The sequence below is a fragment of the Triplophysa rosa genome, linkage group LG12, assembly GCF_024868665.1.
Source record: "Triplophysa rosa linkage group LG12, Trosa_1v2, whole genome shotgun sequence".
NCBI classification, from domain to species: Eukaryota; Metazoa; Chordata; class Actinopteri; order Cypriniformes; family Nemacheilidae; genus Triplophysa; species Triplophysa rosa.
In genome coordinates, this window is record NC_079901.1 from 4,764,522 (window position 1) to 4,779,461 (window position 14,940).

The window sequence follows — 14,940 nt, forward strand, 5'->3', positions numbered from 1 at the left end:
CACCAGGTCTCCTTCTCGCTGTTCCATTCATTTATTTTTGATGAAACTGACCCCAGACACCGAACATGTGTGTGAATTCACTCATCAATGTCCAGTCACTTATAAAATGTATATGGACCAAACTGGACACTGGAAGTTAGATCATTATCGATTTGTCACAAAAATGAAGTAAAAAAATGGAAACTGGACGTGAGCTATTTGGTTTCCAACGTGAACAGAGGACTCACAGGACATTTATCTGGAAGAAAGAAAAATCATAGATGAGATCGCTGTATAATCGCATTTTCTTCTTGACATCAGTGGCGTTTTAAAGGAAATTGACATTTTCGTTTAAGTTTAATGAATATGAACTGCTTTTCTGCTTTGAACTCAAACATTTCTCATTACATTTACATAAATCCATATTATTTTACCTGTACAATACAATCTACTTTCGTTTTACTCCTCCATACTCTTCATGTTATTTTACGAGTTGTCTTATTTGTTTCTATACCCTTATTCGGTAACACTTTAGAATAATGGTCCGTTGTTAACAAGTAACTATGCAGAAAGTAATAGGCAGTACCCCATGAAATATATCTATATGGATAGGCTATATATGTAGAATATATCCATTCATGTTTTGGTATTTGGCTTCTGGTATTTGTATTTATTCATAAATTAGTTTCCACAAACAACCTATTTTTTCACTTTATGTACGTTAATGTTGAGATTAGTAATTAATTGTTTTTTCTTTATTAATTGGTCATAGTTCGCAAGTAGTTGTCAATGATGGCATTTTTCTTTAGTAATTATCAAATACCAAATAAGGAACTACCTTTGTCCTAAATTAGCTATTACTTACTGCTTAGTTAATCTTGCTTCTATTAGTTAATAGTATTAAGGTAAGTGTTAATGTAGTACTGCCTATTACTTTCTGCATAGTTACTTGTTAACAACGGACCATTATTCTAAAGTGTTACCCTTTATTCCTCTTGAGGAGTTTTGGGAGAAACATCTGAGACTAAAGGCTAAAATGCACTACAAGATTTTGCCCAGATTTTCAGTCTGGACTTGTTGCAGAAAGTGTGTGCCAGCCTGCAGATTTGATCAGTTAGTGTGTTTCTATCTGAAACTTTCAAAAAGTCTGCAAGTGTATGATGTCTAGTTAAAAAAAAAATCTGTTCAGATTTTAAAAGTCTTGTAGTGTATTCCAGCCATAAGTTGACACTTAAAAGAAACGCCATGAAATCTCCTCAGCAAGGAAAGAGCAACATCTGAGAAATAATCATTTCCTCTATACTGATTAATGACAAATCTCAATTGAAATGATCTCTAATCAACATTTCTTCTGAATGTATGAAGGCTCTTTTTTCTATTGATACAGTCTGTGAATGAACCGCTGGAGTGCTAGTGGTCATTCACTGTCCCTATTAAGGCGCCACTAAGGCGTAATGATAAGAGCACTAGCAGCTTGTTGACATAGTGCTCACGCTTCATGTCTGTTATCTCAGAGCCTGATGAACATAACCTGGAAATGTTACTATGATAAGCACTGAGAGTTAAGGCTGCCTATTAAGCGTGAAGGAGCCTACGAGAGTCCCTAATGCTTAATATATGTGTTTGCATTGTTCAAGGGTCATTTGCTAAATCATGCAGTCCGGTCATTTGTTTGCAGAGATTTGGTATCAGTCCTGTACTAAGCACACCAGCTGTTGTACATTGTGTTTGTGTAGCATTAATGTGATGTGCCTTAAGGTGTGTGTCGCTATAAACTTTCATTAATGTGAGACTCAGCCGTGACGGTTTCAGCGCATTTTTCACAATGGCTTATCATCAGGAGTCTTTATCATTTGACTTTTGAGGAGAACATTGAATTGTGGTTCTATTTTCATTGTTTTGTGTGTTTGTCCGGAAAAACATTGCTCATAGAAAATTCTGTGAATTGTTGGAAGACAGTATGAGTGACACGTATTCAATGAATGTGGTATCAGTGTGTGACATTGTTGAGCCATCACATAAAACTCTAGGAGAGACATATAGGTTCCTCTTATTAGAGATAGTGAGAGAGAGAGAGAGAGAGAGAGAGAGAGAGAGAAGCTGCAAACAAAATCATCCATTTGTTCTTCATAAAATCTCATTGCCATAAAAAAAACTCAGAAAACTGAAAAAGATCACTTTTTTCTTACCCGAGAGGTCTAAAATGTCTCGTCTCGCCCTGTAAACATCCGCTAACTGTTGCTCTTTGCGTAAGAAAGCGCAGAGTAGACAGCATTGTTTGCTAGTCTCCTGAATTGATTCTTACTCTTTCTTGCTACTGAAAGTCTACAGTACAAACAGAAAAGCCAGAGAAATGTTTGCTTTGACAAATTGATGGTCATATAGTAATCTACATGCTATTTAATCACTGAGTAATCACTGATGACAGATTCACAATATTTGCTGTGTGTGGAAGTAACTGCTTTAATCAGATTGATATCAAACACGCACAGTTAAAACATGACATTTACAACATCGGGCCATAAAGCAGCAAAACCTGATCAATACACAAGGATGATTTACTGATGTACACTACTGCAACAGAGCCGCCAGCGAACACTCGCAATTCACCTCACACTGTGTGTGTGCGCTTTCAATGAACCATTCAGCTGGCGAACCTCCATGTAAAACTTTAATTATGTGGTGTTTTAACATGTTTTCACTGAGTGTTCCTGTCCATCAGGGGGGAGGTTGTGGTTTTGAGTCCCAGGGAACACACTCATAACATGTTTAGCTTGGATGCACTGTATGCCGCTTTGGATAAAAGGGCCAAATACATGTGTGCTTGTACTGAAACTATTAACAAAAATGTGGTGACACTTGATGGAAATAGAATCTTATTTTTTCTTAATCTTCTTGTGTTTTTCCAGCGATACACGCAAACACAATCTGAGTGTGTAGGCTGACCTCCCTGCAGAAGGTCATAGGTCAAGGTTTCAGAAGGGTCAAAGGTTAACTTATAGGTTAACTCTAAACAATGTGCTTTTACTGAGTTGTATGCATAATAATTGCCATATTGTCATAATCTTGCCCTAGCTTGTGTATATTTCTGGATGTATTTTAAGTATGTATTGATCATAAATGACGGCCGACCGATCATGATCCACCAGCTGAGAACCACTAAAAGCAAAATATTCCTTATATTTATATTTATAATATAGTTCAGTTACCTGCTTTATCACATGACACTTTTCTTCCTCCATTATTGGCTTTCCTCTCTCCAACCTCCTCAACAATAAAAAAATGGTTAGAAACGCCCTCTGATTTGTCAAGTGATGCAACGATGCTGTAATATTTTCAGTCTCCTGGAGTTGCTGTACATGCACAACATTGTTCTGATGTGTTTCTGTAATATGTACCATCAGTTTTTCAGATACAGTGGTCAGTTTTCAAGACATATCGAAGGCTTAGAGACTTGACCGCACTGAATGCACACTTACCCCCTTTGTCCCCTGTTGTTAGCGAATTAGTCCTTTTAATACCTCCAAAAACATAGGTATCTACATTTCAACTGGACTACAGAGAGTCCAGGTATACAGTGATATAAATGAATATGAATAAATATAATGTCATCGGTTTCTAATTTCTAATTGGTTTACACACTATAGTAGCAAAGTAGTACTTTACTATTGTGTGTTTGGCAGAAATGTTTCTGAGAAATGGTTGTCCTCATTGTTTTGCAGATGCGACTGGACTTGCTGTACTCTCAAGCTTTCTAATCCACATCATAGCTGAAGATTAAAAAAAAAATGTTTGGGCAGAGCTGTCGAAAAGCATTAAGCAAAGCATGGATCTACGTATATGCAAGTAAAACATGAAAAGATAAGACATACCGGCCAATGCAGAATAGCATACAAAAGACCCTTGTGCACATTTCTGGGGTGTTGTCCTTATTGGTTACATGAGCATTTATACTGGCAGCTGTAATGACATTCGTGAACTTGTAACCAAAGTGCTGTTGCTCAAATATGCCGACAACACAACTGGCATGACAATATTTCATAAGTTCAATTGAGATGCGTTCTATTATTGAATCTGCAGCGGCTTCATTTTTGAGTGTAAAGTGCTGGATCGCATCCACAGCACTGATATGGCTTATGTCTGCACAGTGAGCAAATCAAAAACCTTCAGATGATAGCTCACATCTCCATCTCTGTAGCCTATGTGGAATATCAGTTGCGAACAACTTCGGAAAATTTCCTCACAGTTCCTATACCTAGAAATAAAAGAGGAATACTGCTTCTTCGTTTCTTTTTGCCGGCACAATGTTTCTCAATCAGGACTTCAAATCACTTCTGAACAATCCCAGAGTGTTCGTGCCTGTATACTCTCTCCAGCAGAACACCATCAGAATTCCTCCAGCTCTTTGTTATTAAGAGGGTGTTTGTCTATTACTGCTTTATGATGTATCAATCGTATGGGCAGCACCATAAATCCTCAAAATACCGCAAATGTCCTGAGTGGCTGGGTATTGATCTCATTCACAATCGATCAATGGCCAGAAATAGTGGGATCAAAACAATAAAGTGTAAGAATGAACAGCGTATGGCATGAATATAAAGACCAGGCACAGACGGAGAGAGAAATGTAACATATTTTTATGGTGCTGTTTTACCTGTGGTGCAGTGGTGACTTATAAACAACTAATCACAAATATACACTCACACACACGAGCAACACATTTATGTTCTCAAGTAATGAAACTTGCAGTCTTAAGAGCAGAATCACACTATTTAGAAACCTTACACCAATGCTTATCCAGTGTTAAGTGTGTTCAATGTGGAGTCCTTGTTGTACATATTAACAATCCTGTTTGCACTTAATTGTATTGCACTTAAAGGGGTAATTCCCTCAAGAATGAAAATTCTATTATTGATTTACTCTCCTTTCAAACCTGTTTGACTTTATTTCTTCTGCAGAACACAAAAGAAGATATTTTGAAGAACGTTAGTAACCAAACAACATTGGACCCCGTTGACTTCCATTGTATGGACACAAAACCACTGAGACAATTTTCAAAATATCTTCTTTTTGTGTTCCGCTGAAGAAAGAGTCACATACAGGTGTTGAACAGCAAAAGGGAGAATAAATGATGACAAAATTCAGTATGTAGGTCTCTCACAGACCTGTTGTTGTTGTTATACATAATAATGGTCCTGCTGTACATATGTACCAGGGTTCTTGGGATACTGTAACGGCAACAAATCTTATTCCTCAAGGGTGACGATACTTTCATACTTTCACATTTCTGAGCTATTAAACCAGATGTGTTATATTTAGATAGCTAGCAACAATAGCTTGTTCCTGAAAGGTTTTATTCTGTTATTTCAGTAGCTCATGACGAAAATGGCTTTACAACCATACTGACATTTTTTTTAATGACAAAGTTAATAAAGAGTGGTTTGTGTAAGGTTTAGGTTTACAGCTAGAGGACATAAAATATTATGAGCTCAGAATAAAACAACAGAAGTCATCTGGAAGTCGTGATTGGGACACAAACGTGTGTGTTTTCATTACCGTTCTCATAAGCACAGCCTCCTCATTTTCCCTTAGTCACAGAATTGCAAAGAATTATTGATCCCACCCCAGTGTCAATTCAACCACCAAGTAAAGAGACCGTGTGTGTGTGTGTGACCAAAACAAGGCCTGATCAATCAAAGGCAGGGCTAATTGATTGGTGGGCTACCACCATTATACTGAAAGAGAGAGCCAAGCAAATAAAGCGAGACAATATGCGGCGACAGGAACAATCACACGACAGCGGTCTCCGTCTCAGGTAAGAATCTGGGATCTTTATATTATTCTGAATGGTTTAGAAGGCTTTGGAATACACTAGGCATACAGCTCTCACGCTAAAACAACAATGACTCACACGTACATGTGAATCAGCCAAGATTAGCAGATTCAATATGCTGTGTTATGTCTGTGTGTGTGTGTGTGTGTGTGTATGAGACAGAGAGAGATAAGCATGCTGTGATGCTGTTGAAAGGGGAGGAGCCAAACGTGCAGCTTATGTGTGCAGATCAATGATTTTTCTAGTGTGTGTTTGCCTGTCTTTGTGTAGCACAGGGATATGATTTAACTGAGCGCTTGGTTTTGTGCACTAGACATTTTCTTTTAGTAATGTACAGAGTAGAAAACAGGTGCTGTATGGAAATCAACGATTATTAATCATTTGTAATTGTTTATAAAATATGTTAAATGATTTATGGTCCCAAACATTACCATGACATGTCACCAACATTAACATAACATACTATCTAAACATATTTACTGCAGTAATATAAAATAAATATTAAATATAAAAATGAATGTGTCCTATTTTAGTAGTTCTTTTGTACCTGTAGTTGCCCATAAACCCTGCCGTATAGATCTCAAATTATATCAAATTATTATTTGTTGTGAAATTAGATGGAGTTAGCATAGGACAGTTAGCACTCAAGACTATTGTTTAAAATGGTGTGTACATATATCAATTTTGTGCTACAGATAAATGTGACGTGTTCCTTTTTTATTTCTTCATACAGCATGTCTTTACTCTATTATTTTAAGTAAAGGAAAGCAGTCATTCTGTAATCACATTTTACAAATTAACAAAGAAGCACCAACACTGAAGTCTACAGACAGTCGGATCAATAAGAAGCTCTCATCTAATGCATGATATATATATAAATCTGCCGAAGAGCAGCCACTTAGTTTCAACAAATCTATACTGTATCTGGAAAATAAACAAAACAAGTTGTCCAACGATGTGCAATATTTAAAAATGACTTTTTCAATTCACTATTATCCGGTGTAAAGTTAAAAAGCATGTCATACCGTGAAAGTGCTTTTAATTTTTTTCTGAATTGTAAGACATTTCTGTATTCTGTAAGACTAAAATTAATAGATTATAGTCAAAATATAGTAATAAAGAAAGAATATGAAATATACTGCAGTTCTTAATTTTTTTTAAAGAGTGGTAGAAAAACATGTACACTGGTCAAATCACATTTTTCTTCTATACAAATACTTAGACAAAAAAAATCAACAAGTAAAATAAATTATTATTATATTGTTGTTGTTGTTAATATTATAATTGTTATATCAATGGGTTAGAAGATATGTTCTTAAAACCAGTACAGTTATTAATAATTATGCTTAAATTATTCAAGCAATATTTTAGGACAATAGAAATGAAAAAAAAAGAATATCAAGTTTCATTGGGCACATTTACTTTTACAGTTACATTATAATACGGTAAAATATTATACATAGGTCGATCGATAGAGATATAGATGTATAGAGATGTTCCATATATAGTAGATATGAAGAGTTCATTTGCAAAAACAGATTTGTTTAATTCTCAAAAATCATGTTTTTATTGTGTTTTATTGCACTGTATTTGTTTTGAGTTACTATTACATAATCCAAACAAACCAACTGCAGTTTGAAATTGATTGGAATGCACAATAAAAAAACATGATTTTTGAACATATCAGAGTTATCTGTGTTTGCAAATGGACTCGTCATAGATAAACTACAATTAAAGACGGTTATTTAAAATAAAAAACATACACACATGTATATGTAGATAATGTTGTTTGTACATTTTTGTTAACAGAACTATTTGAGCAATGCATCAAAAATTGTGTTTAACATGTGCGTGTCCGCGGCAGTGACCTCCACCACCCCATGACCCTGTGTGCGCGTGTGTGTTTAAGAGGGGTGCCTCTCTTCACAATACATCAGAAAGACAATGGGCGAGTGCTGTGATTTCACACTCGACACCTTCCCCTGAGCGCCCTATTCTCCTCACACGTGTCAGGAGAGAATGAGGAGCAGTGTGACCAATCACTCCTCCTCACACACATCCTTTTGTGTAAACTTTCTAAGCATCTGACATGCACACGCTCCGTGAATCTGCTTGGCCTGGTGCGTTTCTTATTTTTGTATGATAATAAGTGATACACTTGTTTAGAAGAAAGTTGGAGCAAAAATCTTTTGTAGTGGGTGCTTTTCTGTCAGATCTGCTGGATTGTCTGCCAGGATGCCGTTTGAATGGGCTTATTGTTAGAATGCTTGCTGTCCACTCCACGAGGGCTCTTGCTGTAAATACGGCAATTTGACTCCGGCTGGTGGAAAGTAGCTTTGACAGCAGCTAAATAGGACTGCACCACAAAAAGAAATCAATACTAGACTCCTGTTCATGGCAGCCTGCGTCTCTCCCCTCCCCTGATTTATACAAGAAAACCTTTGGGTTTTCCATGGAAAGAATGCAGCCGCTCGCATTTGTGGGAAGAAAAAAGGTTCAAATGCTTCTGAAAAAATGACTTCTCCATATTCTGCGTAAAACAACATCATTGTGAAAGGTTTCATAACAGAAGGCTATATGTATGAAAAAAAACGATTTGTATTGATTTTATCCACCAGTGTCTAAAAAACAAAGGAAAGAATTTTCTTGTTTAGTCAAAATATTTAGATACAACATATTTTAAAGAACTATTATTTAGAGAGAAAGAGACACTGTAATTGTGACCTTTTAAGGTTCCTGAAATGCGTGTTTACATTTTCTAGTGCATCCAAGAATTAAAAAACCAAAGGATGATATTAAATATTAAACGTTGAGGACGTTTCGTTTATCAACCAACCTCATTTATCATTTTGAATGATATATTTTTCAAATAAAAATACTTGTGTGACATGCTAAACATAGAAACATATATCTTTTTTATTGTTAGGCACACAGCTTTTATGATTTCAGTTGACCACGCAATTGAAATGACTATTTATACTTGTAAAGGAACGCAGTTACAGAAATAAAAAAATTCTTTCACTTCAAGCTTTCATCTAAAATCTAGAAAATGATAATAAAACGCTCATGTACACATTCAGATACCCATGTACACTGTACATATACTGTAATTCAATAGGCAGAAAATGTAAAGACACCACAAGCCAGAAGGAAAGAAAATCTTTTTCGTCTTGAAAGGGTACAGGCTAAATTTGAGACAATGAGGTTTTGTAGATGAAGAAAGATCAGCTGATACAATGATGCAAAGGTTGCGAGTTATTAAATGAAGAGAAAGATGGAGGAACAGTATTGATTTTGAGCTGTTTCCTGAGGCTTTACAATGGCTATCAGGCCGGGGGTGCTACACACACACACACACACACGCACACACACACACGCACACACGCACACACACACTGCAAGAGGGTTAAAGTGAGAGGATAATGACCCTACTGGTTAAATTGTCACTTATACTATAGTTTTGTCTTGCACACTTCACTAATAACCGTGAAAGACTCACAGGTCTCGGGCTCTCAGTGTTGTTATGATGTCTTACGGTAACTGTCTACACACACGGAAGCCACATCCACAACCAGATACTCATAATCGCGCCATTAAGATCCATATCTTTCAAATGAATTGGTACAGTTGTTTACAGCATAACTCTAGAAATGGTTGCTGACATATATGCCTGTTTATAGCTAAATTTACTAAATAATACGTAGGACTTTTTATTGTTTTATTCAAAGTTGTGATAATAATACCAATATTATTATTAATAATAATGGGTATATCAATTAATTTTTATTTTAAAACTAAATTTTGTTTGTGTCTTTGAATATGCAGTACATATTAGTACTTAATTTAAATACATTTGATGAAGCAATTCCTCACAGCAAACATTAAGTACAAATTATTAGATGATTTTTTTAACAAAACTTACATAAATCCTTTTGACGATGTGCTCTCCTGTGTATTTTCCCCATAATCATATACGTGGGTTTAGAGAAAATACTTTTCATTTTAAACAAAGGAGTTTTTATGTCTTCAGGATGCAGTTTGTCTTTATATTTTACCATAATAAAAACATTTCACCCTATTTATTTTGCCAACTTATAAAACAGATATATTTTTGCATATATGTTTGAGTATGAGTGTAATATGAAAAACTGAAATTCTCGTAACCTTATATAATATATTCTATTGAATATACTGTATATATTGTAAAATGTAGTGGTTTGAATATATTACCAGTGTTAAAGTGATAGTTCACCCCCAAATTTAAATTCTGTCATCATTTACTCTCCCTCTTGTCATTTAAAACCTTTATGACTTTCTTTCTTACGTAGAACACAAAAGGTTTTATTTTGAAGAAAGTTGGTAACCGAACAGCACTGGACCCCATTCACTTCTACTGTATGGACACAAAACCAATGCAAGTGAATGGGGTCCAGATAACAATATTTTTCAAAATATCTTCTTTTGTATTCTGCAGAAAAAAAGTCATATAGGTTTGAAATGACAAGAGGGTGAGTAAATGATGACAGAATTTTTATTTTAGGGTGAACTATCACTTTCCAGTATTATTTTGCAGTACTAATTTACAGAAACAGCTTCCGTCCTCCATATCCATGCCTACATACATACTGGCATACTAATATGACAACCACTCTTATGTTGAGCCAAACACACATTAGTAGTACACTAATACTGCAATACCTTCAAAGATTACATGCACTTGATAGAAGGATTTTCTTTATTTTTATTTACAACAAGAATTTCCACTTGCTTCCTTGCTGTACATCTACAGTATATAATATCAGACGCTGGACGAGAGTAGGAAAGCAAAGCTTCATCTGTCTTGATTTTTAAGTGGGATGGGTTTTTTGAGAGGGGGGGGGTCGTTCTGTCCATCTGTTCCTCCAGATATGGCACTAAAGCAGTGACCATGCTGATCGTCCTAACTGACAAAGGTCAGGATGACCCTTGACCTTATGGCCGCTAGATGAGTGCAGTGGACATCTGGGCACAGCCGTCACTAATACACACGCACAATATGGTCCGCCACGTGCTGAGGATATTTTTTTCTCAATTATTTACGCTAGATAAAGAGTCTCATTTGACTGTATAGTGTCAGATTTTTTATGTGCAATATGTTCTTGCAGTAGTAATGGACAGTAACTGTAGACATTATGCTTATTATATTACTTATTTTAATTGTGGATTCTATGATCTGATATGTGAAGTACAGTATAATGCCACTTCACCATTTTTGCAACAGAAACACTTTAGTGGTTTAATGTGACTTAAAGGCCATTTATAAGCCTTTAATGACAAATTTGTATTCATTTAATGTGATTTTATTATCATTCATAGATTAAAAATGACAATAAGAAGTGTCACTAAAAACTACTAAAGGGATAGTTCCCAAAAAAATATTTACGTTAAAGTTGTTCAAAACCTGTATAAGACTTTTTCTTCTGGAACACAAAATATGTTTTGAGGAATGTCTTAGGGGGGTCTTATCTCCAATGGGGGCCAATGGTGCTTATCATCATTTTTAAATATATATATTTTTTATTCCACTTTTATGTTCTCCGTTTGAAAGAAAGTCATACAGGTTTGGAATGAAATTATGTAAGAATTTACATTTTTGTGTGAGATCTCTTTAACTAGCTTACATGGCTATGTTAACTACCGCTTGTCAGTTGTGTAAGCGATTGTTTTTTGGAGGTTAATATTTTGGTCTTTGCTAACTGGAACTAGGCTATAAAATAATATATCTGAATTAAATGTTAACATGGTCTAGTCCGATAATAAATGCAGAATGTTATGAAATGCAGTAAAGACAGTAAGAAGGCTGGAGCCAGACCTTCATCATTATCAGTTCTGGGTTACGGCCAGTATGTTAGCATTAGCATAGCTGGGTTACAGCCAGTTTATTAGCATTTAACGTGACTGGATCAGTTCCAGGGTGTTAGCATTAGCAATTTAAGAATAAGACGGGTATTTGTACAGAAGAGCTGCTGATAAATGTGGGTATCAGAGAGGAGTTTGTTACTCTGATAACCTGTTTCAATGTGTGTCTATGAGTACTAGCAAGACAAGCAATGACGACTCACTCATCTACAATCTCTGATCAATGAACAAATCTGAATCATAATTAATAATACCAACGTCAACACTGCATCTGTGTAACAAAAAATTAGCATTACTTTTCAGGATTGAAAATTTCCTTTACCACAGAGTAGTTTCTGCCAAAACACCATAGTCACTACAGTTATTGATGATGATATTTTCTGATATGAACTTGAAAGACGCTGACAGATCAGATTATAAAACGTATTAGAAACCTACAGACTATTAAGTGATCAGGTTTGCCTCTGGTCTTGTCATCAAAACTGTTGTCATGGACAATTCTAATAATAAAAGTGCAGAATGAAATGCAGAATGAGAGAATGGGTAAAACAGTTGTTTTGCTGAAAAGCTTTAAAATCTTTCTGCAATAAAATGACACTTTTCAAGGAAAAGTTCAACGTGCAAGCAATACCAAATTTCCAAAACTGTATTTGTTTTATGAAGTGAAGTTATGTCACAAACAAAACCGTACACACTATGATACTGACATCAATTATTTACACAATAAAGAATTAAATTGAAGGAAATCTGAAAAAGAGAAAAAGAAAGTTTATACAAAATGAAGAACAACAAAATGATGATAGATAAATATATAAATAAATAAGGATATTTATAAATATGCATACATTTTAAATGGTGCACATTACCAGATGTAGCAGTATCAACTGTCTAAACTGGCGATATGTGCATATGTGCAGATAAAAAGTGCAGTTGTGTTGAAATGCAATATTTCGACATTCTGACTTCAACAGGCTGACATGCTTCAACTCATAATACAGAGTGAAATATTTTAAAGGTCCAGTGTGTAATTTAGGGGATGATCTATTGATAGAAATGCTATAATATACATAACTATGTCTTCAGAGGTATATAAAGAGCCTACACAATGAAGCATTATGTTTTTATTACCTTAGAATGAGCTATTTCTATCTACATACACTGCGGGTCCCCTTGCATGTAATTTGCCATGTTCTGTCAGCCACTGTAGTGTTTCGAAAGGGAGGGGTGGAGTGAGCGGTTGGTTGCAATTCGCAACCTTGCCGCTAGATATTACTCTCTTGACCTTTAGGGATAATGTAAGCAGGTTGTTATCACAGAAATAAGCCCCGACAGTGTAATCTTGTACTCAAGTAGTATTACACGGCTACTTGGCACATGAGAAAAAAACTGGACATGAAATGTGAATTTGAAATATTTTATTAGCACATTTTTACCGAAAGCAGGAAAAAGTCGCGAGGAAAAGCCGTTTACTTTCAGTTTTATAGAAACAACGTTCAAATGTCACGAACAGGCGATTTGGTTTAATCATTTGTGCATATAATATCATATATGTTATTAAAAGACAAATTTTATAATTCATTTGTAAAAAAAACTGTCAAAATGATTTGCTGCATCTGGGTTACTGTGTGTTATTAGTTTTGAGCGGTTGTTATCTGGGAATAATGAACCTGTAAATGTCGCAACTGGCCAATCAGAATCAAGCATTCCAACAAGCCGAGTAATAAGTGTGTGATGTATATACAGCAGATATGTTTATGAATCCTTTGTATCCACTGTGGATTTTCCTCATGCACTTTGCTTGACATATACAGTAGTCCGAAGAGAGGTCAGGGATCATGGCCCCCAGGGGTCGAATGGCCCCTGCCCAACATATTGTTAATTTGCTTGGGGGTGAAACAGCATAATGCACATTTACCCTCAGTATGAAATACACACCAACACACTCACAACACATGATCATGTAACTGAGCCATCACATCATCTTCAGGATTAGAAATCATAACAACAAAAATAATCCAGTCTAACTAAAATTGGCCGTATTATGTTTTTGTGCGATGTGTATTTAAAATGTCAGAGTACCATGTTGTAACCTTAGACAGATGCAAATACTAAACCCTGTTGGAATCAGTTGTGAGTCTCCTGTGTGTTTTGGGTCAGGAAGGCGATTTGTGTGGTGAACAGAATCTCAAATCAATCACATTTTAGTTTATGATGTTACAATAGGCAGCTGTCTACGTAGACTTGCACATCAAGTCAGCTTACAACAGCAAACAGCAGCATGTAACTAAATATTTCTAATGAGTAAGTGAATCTTTGTTTGAATCATGTTCATTGACCAAATCATTCAAATGAACTGAATGACTTAACCTTGGCAATGCTTCATATGAAGGAGCACCCAACATTTTTTGCAGTTTAGTATTTGCGATAGTAGTCCACAGATTTCTCTCACATTCTTTCTATATGTTTCTCATCTTATTAATAGAGCGTTGAGACCGTGAGACAGAATCTGTTGGATGTCTGTATTCAGTTTCAGGTTCTCTGCCTGCGATCTGTTGTGTTGTTGAGAATAACAGCTCATTTTAAAATCTGCTCTAGTGACTGCAGGCCAGGAATTACTTTCCACAAAAATATATTAATTTAATATTATTATTACTTTCGTATTTTTATTTTCTAGCTACAAACATGTTCATAAACTAAACATAAAAGATAGATGTATAAAGACAAAAAAATGATGCCAAATGCTGGTAGTTGTTGATAAATATATATTTCCCCTAATTTAAAAATAATTATTTGTATTCTTTGTATATTGTGTTATTTTATTGCTTTTTACTTATGTCTTGTGTCAAAAACTACGAAAATACAGTAGAATGATATTTACTTGTTTCCCATGCTGTATAGACTTAATTTTTTAAAAGTATGTTTAGTACAGTGAAGTGAATATCAATTAATCAAATAACAATTTTTATTTTAATTATTGTTTTATTTTAATTATTGGATTGAAAAGGGACAGCCAGTAAATCAGTGAAATCATCTTTGGCTATATCTTTTGTAGGGCTGCACAATGTATTGAAATATCGCAAATGTGCATATCGCAATGGTTTGCCTGTGCAGTGCCTGTGTGTGCATGAGTATGCGTGTGCTCTTAACCACGTACAGTATGTTGGTTATATATTTTTCTGTTGTATTAAACTATAGTTTAATTGATTTTAAACTTAAAGAATTATGGTATC